This window comes from Vipera ursinii (genome assembly GCF_947247035.1).
Source record: "Vipera ursinii genome assembly, chromosome: 2".
NCBI lineage: Eukaryota > Metazoa > Chordata > Lepidosauria > Squamata > Viperidae > Vipera > Vipera ursinii.
The window spans coordinates 236,526,409-236,540,544 of record NC_139513.1 but is presented as its reverse complement, the minus strand read 5'-3'; the positions used below and the strand labels follow the sequence as shown (position 1 = coordinate 236,540,544).

Genomic DNA, 14,136 nt, shown 5'->3' with positions numbered 1-14,136 from the left:
TCAAGTGCACCAGAACATTGTTCCTAATCTTACATTACCTAACCTAATTTTGATGAGCTAGGGTGTTTTGGGGAAGGATCATAAAACATGTTTTTTATGAGACCTACCATGTAAAGGGAGTCTGAATAAGGGCATAGATTTAATTTCTCATAATAAGTTTGTTTGTAGAATTTAAATATCTTGGCATCTTCAGGCAGAGCAATGCAGTTTTGACCTTGGGCTGGGTTGGTGGAAGGGAAAAGATGAATATTTCATTCTGACGTAGTGCCTGGTGTGTGCTTGGCCAAGGAGGGAAGAGGAAAACAAACTAAGAAGTATAAATACTATCAAGTAATGCACAAAGACAGTACTAAACAAATACAAAAGATCAGTGATTTTAGTGCAACCGCCTACTTTATGTATTGGGGCATCAAGAGTATCATTTGACAGGCTGAACTGGAAGTGGATCTGTCCTGCTCTCTGCAGATTTCAGACACAAACAACTGAACAGCAGCTATCACAGGCAAGGGTATTGTGTCTCAGCCTGTCAAGATAGTAGCAAACACTCAAGAGACCTTTGACTTGAATTTGTTTCACAAGTAGTATATTTTACTGCCGCATTTCACAGTGGTGGAAGAAAAGACATAAAAGCAAGAATCAACATGTAAGGGTGTTTGTGGTACAAACTGGAATGGTGGAAAGTTCCTGTGTCCTGTAAAATTTATTAAGTTTCCATAGTGGGAAACTGATTCAGTTTCTGATTATAACCCACTATATGAATGAAGTCAGAATTCTGAAATGGAAGGTTTCACAGATCCAACTCTTTTCACACATAGCTTCCTAGATAGTTCCTTCCCTTCCCTTCCCTTTTTTATTTTATTTTCTTTTTAAAAAGCAATTCTTTAGAGCAATTAATTTTACCAAGGGGCTGTTGTGGAGGGCCGAATCAATAGACTGAACTTAATTCTGCTCAGTATTAATTTTATTGCTTTATAAAGAGCGGTAAATTATATGGTTTTGATTAGTTGCTAGTGGTAAGAGTACAGGTAACATCTTATTTACATTTGATTTCTAATTTCCAGTTGACCTCAGGGACAGCCAAAGAGTCTCATGCCACCTGGGAAGACAGTAAAATGCCCAGGCCTGCTCTAGAGAAATAGAGGAATAAATATATTGTACAATAGATGTAGGTGATCTATGAGAGGCTTTTGCTGCATGATTGTAGTTTTTAATAATGCTGCAAGAACAAGATACCTAGTAATGTTATAAGAATGATGCACTTAGCATTCCAAATTTCTCTTGGGCTTAGTCTTTTTGAGAAGGCATCTTCACTGGAATGCCATTACTAACAAGACTTTCTTTCTCTGAACCTATTGTAGGATTGTTTTCCTCCTTGTGGCTTCTGTGGATACCATGTGTGAAGATTCCCTCAGCAGCTACAAGGCTTTTGTTGCCAGTAAGTTACATTTAATATATAAATATATCAGACCATAATATACTGCTTGTGACCTCTATCTTCATTCTGTGGAGAGGGAAGGGCAGTTATGATTCTGAAAACACAGATGTGATGAGGGAGCAGAAAATGTTGAAAGAAACTAACGTAGTAGAAGATGGTTGAATAAATTGACTTTCTATTCTTTATTTAATATATTTGAAAACAAAGGAAAATACCAGTTTATTCAAAGACTGTTTTCATTTAAATTGAAGAAACATAAAGCTTTTAGAATGGCAATCAACTTCATTGAAGCTTGTTACCACATATAGTTAAATAGCTTTAATTAACAAAATGAGTATCCTTAGGCTCTCCAAACAACCTGATTTTAAGAATTTTTGTTACCTTCTTTCTTTATTGTTCTATATCCTTTCCTTCTTTTTGTTTTTGGAAAAGTTAAAAAAACCCCTATTTTAGTACTTTCTTCAGCCAACAAAACACAACCACTGCTTCTTTTCTTTTTGTGCTGGACAAAAATCTGAGACTGTAATATATTTAGATGAAATGTAACTATAGATTATTAATTTAAATTTCACATGTAAAGCTTGAAATTCAGTTCTCTAGACCATCTACAGCCAATGTGACTACACAACAACCAAGAAGTCTTGCTGTTGCTAATCATCTGGTGTTCTGCAGATGACTAGTTCTCCTACCATGTTTTCCCCAAAATAAGACCTGGTCTTATATTATTTTATTTTATTAAATTAAATTTTGCCTCTGAAAGAGGCATCAGGTCTTATTTTCAGGGGATGTCTTACCTCTGGCACTGACACCCCTGCCCAGCAGGTCCACTTCTTCTGGGGTTGAAGGAACCGCTTCATTCTGTAGTTGCATTCCAATCTGAATTTTGCAAGCAAGCCTTTCTGGAAGGCCTCTGCAGCTGAATACCGAGCTATGGATTGAATCCATAGCTCGGTCCTTGGCTGCAGAGGTCTTGCAGAACCGACCTATGGATTGAATCCATAGCTCGGTTCTTGGCTGCACAGGCCTTCCAGAAAGGCCTGTGACTGAGAAATGCAGGCCTAGGTGCAGAAGAAGTAGGCCGGGGAGGAGACGCCTGGCTGTAAGGTAAGCAAGTGTGGGGCGCATGGGGCAGATCCATACCCCTACCCCCTAGTTTGATTTTTAAGTGTGTGCCTCACCCCAAAACTAGGGCTTACTTTTGGGATAGGCCTTACTTTCAGGGAAACACAGTATGAAATTACTATAGAGTATTAAGAGCAAGATGAATAGCCTTTCTGTTTTTCCTCAATTCCATTACATGGACTCCCTGTGAATTATTGTTATTGATTTAACATCTTACTCAGCCATAATGGAGTTGGTTTTATTTTTAGCTTGGCATAGTGGATAAATAAGCAATGGTTTGATCTAGAGCAATAACTACAATTTTGTTGACTTTGTGATTGCAGATATGCTTTAGTGTAATGTGAATGGGGAACATAATTTGTAATTTGCTTGGCTTCAAATCTGATATCATTCTTAAGATACAAAAAGAAATAAAAAGTAGCCAACAGTGGCCAGCAAACCACTTATAAACTGCAAACTATATAATTGCTGTGTTTTCCAATGTTTATATATGTTCAACATACCATGTTTAGTTACTTTTGATTGTAATTCTGTGTTTATTGTTTTTAGAAATAGTTACGTGTTACCATTTTATAGCTTTTAATGTTGCAAGCCACCAAGGTTGGCAGAAGCAGGATGGGCAGTGGATGGATGGATGGATGGATGGATGGAAGGGGGGATAGATAAAATAGATAGGAGTTTGTTATATTTCAGATCCTTGTTTAAGGCTTCCTATTCTTGGCATGATTCAGAACTTAGCTGCTAGTAATCTGTATTTTGATCATTCCACCCTTCTGAGAAAAGAGATTAATCAAACTGCTAAAATATAGCTTGGGAAAAAAACTAACTTATGCTGTGGAAAAGTATCTTATCTTGGCCACCTTCCATTTGGAGTACGCTGGCTGGAGATGAAGTTGGGAGATGAAGTTCTGACGTACTTGGGTGGGAATCAAGTTGGAAAAAGAACCTCTATACATTCCTGAAACAGCCAATGAGATGGTTTGCCAGTCACAACTTCATGGAACTAGAATGAAATGAAAAATGTGAGCCTTTGATTTTTGGCAATACTAGTCCCTTTGCTTCTTTAGGCGAACAGTACACAATTTTGCATTAACACGATATTGGCTGTACATTTTTTTTATTATTACTACCTATAAACATGTTAAATGGAATAAAATATGATACTAAGATGTAACCTTTAGGTAAAGGTTCCCCCACACATGCGTGCTAGTCGTTTCCGACTCTAGGGGCCGGTGCTCATCTCCGTTTCAAAGCTGAAGAGCCAGCGCTTGTCCGAGGACGTCTCCGTGGTCATGTGGCCAGCATGACTAGACACCAAAGGCGCACGGAACGCTGTTACCAGTGGTCCCTATTTTTCTACTTGCATTTTGACGTGCTTTCGAACTGCTAGGTGGGCAGAAGCTGGGACGAGTAACAGGCACTCACTCTGTTATGCGGCACTCGGGATTCAACCCGCCAAACTGCCGACCTTCTGATCGACAAGCTCAGCGTCCTAACCCACTGAGCCACCTTTACCTAATATTACTTAGCTTTTAGTGATAATAAATCTGCACTTAGTGAAATCTTTCAGAAAGTGTGTGTGCTCTTAAATGATATTTCTGGATACATTTTGAAAAACAAAGATCTGCTCTTTAAAATGATGAATTTGCAGTTTGTGCCTACTTTCTATATATCCTTTGATCCAGACATTGCATTAACGTCTGTTACTGTGGGAGTCTGTACTTAATTAGAATCAATAAAATGTCCAATATGAGCAGAAAAAAATGACCTCCTATTTGAAGGATATACTATGATCAGTTTATTACAAAATGTCCCTTTCATCATTTAATTTATGTTAGTTGCCCAGATTTTGATAGCTGTAATTTTTTTTTCTAGTGCTGAGAATTTAAAATAGTTTAAAAAGTATTCACTTTTAATTCCTGATATTGCTGACTTGGTATTTGAGACACAATCTCCTTTTCCAGATTGATTTAATCTATAATTGTTGACTTCTTGAACAAATATATTATTTGGAGATAAAAGCAATTCCACGATGTTAAGAGTGTTACAGTAATTTCAATGAACCTTACTTAAGACCAATTTACACTTGGAGGCAGCCTATATGGCAGCATAATTTTATAGCAGGCTATTAGGTTTAAAGCATTTTCCTTTTAATTTGAAGATGCAACTGCTGCTTATAATTGGCCTTTATTGTGCTACATGGATAAATACATCAAATACAAATTAACTGCTTTATGGAAAATAAATTTGCATGGTGAAATTTCCTGTGTCTATCCAGATAGAACCTTCTTGCAAGTACTGGTAATCCCTATTTAGTGACTACAATTGGGACCAGCAACTCACTTGTGAAATAAAGTGATTATTAAGGGAAAAATCATTGGAGAAGAAAGGATTACAAGAGAGTAAGGCAGCCCACAATGTGGAATACACATTTTTAGCAAAGTGATAGTACTGGCTTTTAAAAACAAATTGGAACTGCTTATGAGGCAAAGAAGCTTTAATGTAAAACTGTAGGGTCTTGTCAATTTCAGGCAGCTGCTGCAAGCTGGTTAATTAAGGTCACAGCTGAGCCTGTTACCTTGCCATTAGCACTTTTTAGGGAAGACTATGCGGCAAAGAAGAGCAACTCAGGAACTGATAGCTTAATTATACATCTCTGTTCTGCTAGGAGGGGAAGGAAAAAATGGGTCAGGAACAGGAGAATGTATACTAACTTACTGTAATGGTGAAGGAAAATGAATGAGAGGTATTGGCAAAGATCAGAAATGCAGATGTTGGTCACAAAGTTACTTTTTCATCACTGTCATCACTACAAACAATTACTGCCCAAGGCAGTCTCTAAACAAGGACTATCTGCATAGTTATATTTGCAAATTAGAATTAAGTCTCCCCTAGTCATATTTCACATTTTACCAATTGGAACTGTGTCAAGTAATGTTCCCAGCCCCTCTGGTTTCATAATGCTTAATTTTCTTTTGCGTCTTTTCAGTTACCAGGTATGTTGATTTCATTTTTCAAGAAAATGCCTCATTGAGAAATATCTTTTTGTTTATATATTGTATTAAAACATTGTTGAATAAGTTACACTAGATTGGAGTCACATATTGGTTAGTACATAAATTGTGATTGACATACAATAGTTGGATTTCCACAAGATGCTAACCTAAAGCTAAACAGAACTAAATAGGTTAGCATAATGTGTGATTTCCATCTGTTTGTATTAATACAAAGATACGCTTTCTTGGAAAAAGTAAGTAATTTTTTAACACATGGAAAATTCCATATTTGTTTCTGGCATCCTTCTAAAGAATGTAGTACAAGTTTAGGCAAAAGAGATTCAAAGATAGAGAAGGTAGTAATATTCGTACTCTAAATCTCTGGAAGAAGATGCCTTCTTTTCTTTGTAACAACTCTGGTTAATTATGATTCCGATAATCAAGTGATTATGAGTTTTATTGGTTCAAGGCTAATTTTTAAGTTGTTTCAGAGTTCTGGGATCTATAAATGTAGTTCTCGACTGATGATCATGCTTGAGCCTAAACTTTCTGCTGTTAAGTAAGACAGTTAAGAGAGTTTTGACCCTTTTTACAACCTTTCTTACCACAGTTGTGAAGTGCATCGCTGCAGTTATAAATACATTTCTGCTATAAATACATTCCAGCTGTCAAGCATCTGAGTTTTGATTGTGTGACTGGCAGGCATGTCAAACTCGCAACATCACGTGACGTTGAGCGACGTATCGCAACTTCTTCCTCATTGCCAGCAATGGGGTGGGCACGGTTTTAGTATGATGCATCCGGCCCGCGGGCCGGCAGTTTGACATGTCTGGACTATGGGAATGCTGCATTGTAAGTATGAAAAAAGGTCATAGGTTGCTTTTTTCAGTGCTGCTGTAACTGAATGGTCACTAAATGAATGGTTGTTAGTTGAGGACTACCTGTATAGAAACACATTTTGCACATGTACTATCTCCTTTTTGCTGTGAATCTTGCATTTATGAATTGGAGAAAGAGTGTTAGTGTTTGATAAAGGAATTTCAGTGCAAAGTTTAGACAACAGTAACTGTCTATTATTATTATTATTATTAATTTTATTTGTATACCACCCTTCTCCCGAAGGACTCAGGGCGGTGAACAGGGCAATACATGTTAAAAAGACAGAATACAAAAATTAAAAAAGATTAAACAAAGTGCCCAGAACTCTTAAATAGATTAAAACACATTTAAAAGTAATAAAAACCCAACCCCATCCCATCAGGCCAGGCCAGCTTGTTCAAAGAGATACGTCTTTAGATCGCGTCGGAAGGAGCGAAGGTCGGGTGCCATCCAGAGCTCAACCGGAAGACGGTTCCATAAATCCGGCGCGCCCACAGAGAACGCCCTCCCCCTGGGGGCCACCAGTCGGCATTCTTTGACCGGTGGCACCCTGAGGAGACCCTCTCTGTGGGAGCGTATTGGGCGGAGGGAAGTTGATGCCGGCCGCAGGTGCTCCCCAAGGTATTCCGGACCCATGCCATGTAGGGCTTTGTAGGTCAATACCAGCACCTTGAACCTCACCCAGAAGACAACTGGGAGCCAATGCAGCTCACGGAGCAGAGGTGTAACATGGGAGTATCGGGAGACTCCCAACACAACTCTCGCGGCTGCATTCTGTACCAGTTGGAGCCTCCGAGTGGTCTTCAAGGGCAGCCCCATGTAGAGAGCGTTGCAGTAGTCTAAACGAGAGGTCACGAGCGCATGAGTGACCGTATGCAGGGCATCCCGGTCTAGATAGGGCCACAACTGGCGCACCAGGCGAACCTGGGAGAAGGCCCCCCTAGTCACAGCCACTATGTGATCTTCCAAAGTAAGCCATGAATCTAGGAGGACTCCCAAGTTGCGAGCCCTATCTACGGTGGGTAATAGCTCACCCCCCCCATAGAAAGAGATGGGATATTCTGAATATCCCGGTATGCCGGTATGCACAGCCACTCAGTCTTGTCGGGGTTGAGTTGAAGTCTGTTCCTCCCCATCCAGACCCGAACTGCTTCCAGGCAATGGGACATCACGTCGAGGGCATCACTGGGGTGGTTTGGGGTCGAAATAGTATGTAGTTTAACCATAGAGCTTCATCAGTGTAAGTAGATGGTTTTGTTCAGTAAGCTTCCAGGTCCTGTACTTTTTGTTTTTAAAATCAGTGTCAAGTCCCATTAACAAATGTCCTTCCTTCCGATCTTACAAAAGACATACTAGAAAACATGAAAATCAGATAATTTTCAGTGTAGGTGCACAATAGTTCATAGTCAGTTTATCCTGATGCTGAGGTTTCAAATGATGCAGGTCAAAATTAAAAATTCTCCCTCTGTAGTAAGGAGTAAAGCATTAGCAAAGCCATTCCTGCAAAGAATGAATGTTAATTATAACAAATACTTACACTGTGTACAAAGTATGCAATGCCCAATAGCCTTCTGGAAGGAATGTTTCATCACTACACAAACATTAATGCAAACATTTCTTAGCATGCCCCAAAGCTGCACTTGTAATCTAATGGTGAAAAAAAGGTCCAAGAGGGTGCATGTATGTGTGCATACTCACTTGGTGCAGAAAACTAAATGAAGCTTGTCTTTTAAAATGATTTAAACATGTGCCTAATAAATGATAATCAACAAAATGACCTTGAGGATGAAAGGTTTCCTAGCAACAAGTGCTAGGATAAATTGAAGCCTGAATTTAGCTGGTTTTTGTTTTGCTTGGTTGGATTAGTGTCATAGCCCAGTTTGTGTGGGAAGCAGACTTGTTCACAATTAGAATGGAGAGAAATATTGCTTCTTTAGGCACCCACCCATCCCCCTTTTTAAATGGCATTTCATTGATTGCCAGTTAGGTTGGTGAATTCCAGTAAATTTGAAAATTATAGAAGAGAAAATTTGTGTATGATAATTTATAACGGTAGTATATTTATTCTGTCCTTTTGGCTCCCTACGTTAATTATTTGATATTGAGGAAAATAGCATTTTCAGTTGTTTGGAAAACATGTTTTGGTAAGGAAATACATTTCTGAAAGATGGATTCGTAAATTTTAAATTGTTTGGATTTGTGTAGCACAGGGGTCTTCAAACTTGGTCCTTTTATGACTTGTGGACTTCAACTCCCAGGCATGGTGGCTGAGGAATTCTGGGAGTTGAAGTCCACAAGTCATAAAAGGGCCAAGTTTGAAGACCCCTGATGTAGCATTTTGAAATTAGTGAGATTAGTCAAACTATTTTCAGAGCATTGTTTTTGGCTTTCCAGACATGAAATACCTAGATGTAATTTGTAAAAAAAATATTATTCTGAAAATAAATAATCCACAAGTCTTTTATATTCTGATTTTGAAGAGCATCTTCTCCTTATAGGATAGGTATGCTTTTCCAGTTTTCTTTCCCAGATACAGTCATCTCTATAACAAGAGAAGATATCCAGAGGTGTCTCTGGGGAAAAAGGGGCTCTTGATACCCTGCCTCCATATTATTTATTTATTTGCTTTCAGTTATAACCTGCCTGTGTTTTTACATCCATCTGTCTTTTTCTTCCTGCAGAAAAACAGGGCAGCATTTTGTATTAGAACCTCTAATGTCATTAATAAATTTAATTACAATCATTTCATCTGATGCCCAAGGCTAATTAATTATACAGTTCCTAACACAATTTCCATTGCCAGTGCTTGCCTTTAAAGCTATTTGTTCAACTTGAGAGATCAGTTACTCAACGGAAAGTCTGCTTCCACATCAGCCTTTTTGGCTGTTGGATCCCCATCAGAATCCCTGTTCAGGAGTGTAGTAGGTCTCTCCCAGAGGTGCCCTTGCTTCCTATTTTTTAGATTACTTGCTCCAGGAAGGCTCATTTGAGGCTTGGTTTGCTGTTATTTCAGTGCCAGGCTAAGACCTTATTTTCCTTGATTTTCAAATCTTAAAGGCCAGGATAAAATAATGAAGTTTCTAATCTATGCCAAAAATATGTAGCATGCCCTTTAGATTTATCTCTGTGCCAGAGTTTATAGACGAAAGGAGAATCTGAATCATTTCCTATGAAAAAAGATTGTAATATTTGGGGTTGTGGTTTTTTTAGTTGAAGGTAAATGATAAGGCAAGAGATAACCAGGAGGAATCTGTCTTATAAACTAGAAGCCAAAGTCATCCAGTCAGGCTAAATTATGAGGTATTTATTGCAAAAGAAAGACAGGATTTTTTCACACCTTATATAGTTAAACAATGTAGTAAGGCAGGGGTCTTCAAACTTGGCCCTTTTATGACTTGTGGACTTCAACTCCCAGAATTCCTTAGCCAGCGTGGCTGACTGAGGAATTCTGGGAGTTGAAGTCTACAAGTCATAAAAGGGCCAAGTTTGAAGACCCCTGTAGTAAGGGAATGACACACATTCATATAAGATAAAGCTGTCTGTGGCTACTCATTATGATGACTATAATTTCCCAGATCAGAAGCAATCTCTTTCTCTGGTAATTGTTGGGATTCCCCTAAAAAAGGTGTGATTGTGTTCCTGTGCACTTTTAGTATACATCTGATTGATCATGATGGGAACAGTGTTAGAATGAGCAATAGTGAATAAATCCATTGTGTCTTCTGTATGTCAACACTCCCCCCCAACCCCACAGTGGAGACACTGTGCAAAATGGAGCCTGAACAGAATAGTATAGAAATTAACAGTTTGTTCTCATGATCTACCTCTATGCTCATGTTAAGTGCTTCCCAACATAGCACTTGACTTTGGAGCACCTGCACTGTATCACTGATCAGGTGATAAACATGGATATTCAGATGCTTTCCCCATATATAACTGCCAAGTCACGTCTTCCCCCATTCTATCCTTGTACCTTATATTTTTCTTACCTAGATGCAGAACTTTGCATTTCTTGTTAAATTCCATCTTGCTTGATTCAGTCCATTGCTCAAACCTCACTACATCTTTCTGAATATTCTCTGTTTTATGTAATGTTAGCCACTCCTCAAAATTTTGAATTCTATGCAGAATTTATAGGTGTCCTTCAACTTCTTTGGCCAGGCTATTGATAAGAATATTGAGCAGCACAGTTCCTAGCAGAAAAACCACCCAGTATTCCCATCTAAGCTACTGCTCAATATATCCATCCAAGCTGAGAGGGTGTAGTTGTTCAACTAATTATAAATCCCTCTAACTAATATTAACAGGGATATTTCATCCATATCTTAACATTTTAAGGATAGTATCAAATGGTATTCAATAAAAAAGGCTTTGTTTCAGACCAACCTACAGTAGTCCCCTGATCTGCTAAGCTAACTCAGTCAAAGGTGCAGTTAGGGTTAGCCTGGCATATGTTTATGAGCGACCTCTTCTTGTTCCTGTTAATTGTTGCAGGCCAATCCAAGTTCATCCACAGAGATGATGCTTGATAATCTGTTCAAAAAATGTGCTTAGTTGAGATATCAAGTAATGGGCCTGTTGTTCCCTGGATCCTTCTCCTTGTTTTTGAAAATCAGTTCATGAAGAAGCAATATCTATTTTTGTGTGGGTGGATTTTGTACTAATATTAGATAAAGGAGGGGGGAGTAAACTGGCAGACTTTAGCTGATGTTGCAATATATTCATCAACAACATCCCATCAGATTCTAAATTGTGTTTGAATCAGATATAGAAATGTGAAGGGGAAGGATGGTGAAAAGTCAAGTGATCTGTGCATCTGTGCCAGCACAAGAATTCTGTGCTTCAAGATCCTTAAATATTTTAAATTCCATAACATAAATAGCCAGATAACAAACTACACGTAGAGGTTTTCATTTTTCTGTTTCTAAATCCTTTCCATAATTGCGTAATCTAGTGTGGTGGTTTAGTAAATTGGAATCTTGCCAAAGATTTTACAAGCTACCTGGGTTTCCTGCTAGACTGAAATTTGCAAATACTTGGGAACTGCCAAGACCTTCCAGGTGTCAGAACATCTGTGGCAGGTACTTTTCAGTATAGTGGGTAACAAGGTGCACAAGACTACTTTAATTGAAACAAAATGGAGAACTCAATTAATGGTATAAAATGCCAAGATGTTCTTAAGTGGGAAGGTCAGAGTGATTGATACGCTTGAACAGGAATAATCAAGTTATTGTGCATTCTTTACTGGGCTTGTTCTCAGGAAAAATTAACACAATGCAAGACTATATACCTTGAAATATGAGGCTGTACCAGTAACTTAATCTGTGAATTCTTTGCTTTTGTATATTCACGTGGAATTCAGAAATTTATGTGGGAGAGAAGAATGGACTTAGTATTTGCCCCAACTGGTGGATGCTTCAGTCCAAGCTATCAATATTGTTCTGGGTTAATCTCTTAATTTTATTTTACATTTTGCTTGACATGTTGGTTTACACATTAATTTACAACATCATGGTCACTGTTCTTTCTGAGACATGAAAATGTATTCTTTTTAAAAATATGACTCTTTTTCATAGTTAATTATTAGCTTGTAATAATGTCTCCTCTCACTGTTATTCAGTATTGCTGAGCAGTGGTGGAGGAGAGGTCATTTTGTGCTTGGCAGAACTTGAACGTAATGCCCACTGAGAAATTTCAACAAGCAGAGGTTCTATTACTATAATTCTCACATAGGAATGTTCTCCCATAATTTGATACCAAATCCAAAGTGCGTATTATGAAAGATTTGCACCTGGTTTTCTGAATGGGAAATGGGTAGCATGGCATAAAAATGCAGTACTTCTTATACCCACTTATTAACATAAAGTTCAAAGTGACCTGTTTTTAATCCCTGTACAATGGATTTAAAAACCCAATAGTTCTTTCTGAGGTATTATGATTAATATCACTGCTTATTTTGAATAGGTAACATTAATTCATGAAGGAACATTGGTCTTATGAATAGCTAGCTTGAACAGCTATAAAGCATTCCAAATTGTTGTTTAGGCACGTTATCCCATGCCAAACTACCTCCGTTTTATATTTTGAAGGATAACTTATTTTTATACTACATGATTCTGCATCTGAAACTTCTCATAATTAAACCCCCGGCATTTTCTGAGGGTAGAACAATATCAGAAGACTTTAAACCAGTGTATTCTGATTGCTTACTTGGTCTTTCAGTACCAAGAAATTGTTCCCAAATGCATAAAAAATAATTTGCAGCTCAGTGGTGAGAAAGACCAACATTTTGTGTGATATGTGTACATGTAAGTATCCAAAGGCTGAAATATTAGATGAAGAACAGTCAGTAAGGATAAAAGTTTCTCGCTCATAGTCTTGCTCAAGGTTCTCTTTTAAAGTTTAAGTTATATTGAAGTCTCCCGAGAATAACATTTTGCTTCTTGGGTTAAGAGAGCGAGTTCAGGTAATCCAAATGGATAAAGTAAAAGGGTTTCACATCAACAAATCATTTTATTATCTCTTTCTTGACAATAAATACCAACAAAAACCACACTTGCACTTTTACACACCTACACTGTTGTATTATTGTTTAATAAGCTGAATACTATACAACAAATATGGAATAAAAAATTGGATGGATAGGAAGGGATAGAAGATAATTCAGAAGTTATTATTTATTTTATTTATTTATTTATTTTATTTTATTGGATTTGTATACTGCCCTATTCCCATAAGACTCAGGGCGGTTTACAGGGCAGTTAAAACCATGAATACAAAAAATAAAAACAATTAAAACAAATTAAATTCAAGCCCCAAGAGTAAATCTAAAACCCAGTTAAATTAACAACCCCACAGTCTGGACCAAATAGATCGAAGAGCCAAGTTTTCAGGTCCCGGCGAAATGAGCGAAGGTCGGGGGCAGTCCTATGTTCTGTGGGTAGTTGGTTCCATAGGGCAGGCGCACCCACAGAGAACACCCTTCCCCTGGGAATAACCCGCCGGCATTCATTAACCGGCGGTACCCTGAGAAGGCCCTCCCTGTGGGGGCGCACAGGATGATGGGAAGATGATGCCGGCAGCAGGTGTTCCCTTAGATATTCCGGACCCAAGCCATTTAGGGCTTTATAGGTCATTACCAGCACCTTGAATCTCACCCGGAGGGCAACCGGAAGCCAATGCAGCTCACGGAGAAGAGGTGTTACATGGGAGTATCGGGAAGCTCCCATCAAAACTCGCGCGGCTGAATTCTGCACCAGTTGAAGCCTTCGGGTGGTCCTCAAGGGCAGCCCCATGTAGAGAGCGTTGCAGTAGTCTAACCGGGAGGTCACGAGCGCATGAGTGACTGTATGTAGAGCATCTCGGTCCAGATAGGGACACAACTGGCGCACCAGGCGAATCTGGGCAAAAGCCCCCCTGGTCACAGCTCCTATATGATCTTCCAAACTGAGCCGTGAATCCAGGAGGACTCCCAAGTTGCGAGCCCTATCAACGGGGGGTAATACCTCATCCCCTATTTTTAATGATGGAGAAGGCTGGTCAGCCCGAGATGCCGGTATGAACAGCCACTCAGTCTTGTCAGGATTGAGACGAAGTCTGTTTCTCCCCATGTGATAATTATATCACAGGTTAGTAATAAAGGCATATCAGGATGACAGTAAATGAAAATGTGGATGTTTGTTCTCTTCCATCTGATGTTTGTTT

The 14,136-nt window shown here is 38.7% G+C and overlaps 1 protein-coding gene across 2 annotated transcripts in view; it reads left to right on the top strand.

Annotated features, from left to right (window-relative positions):
• The first annotated feature begins 1,356 nt into the window (after window positions 1-1,356).
• Window positions 1,357-14,136, top strand: part of SEMA4D (semaphorin 4D) — a 78,071-nt gene continuing 65,291 nt past the window's right edge. For both annotated transcript variants that reach the window (XM_083353794.1, XM_083353793.1), the window contains exon 1: window positions 1,357-1,435. The gene's annotated coding sequence lies outside the window, so the exon portion shown is untranslated. The remainder of the gene's footprint in view (window positions 1,436-14,136) is intronic.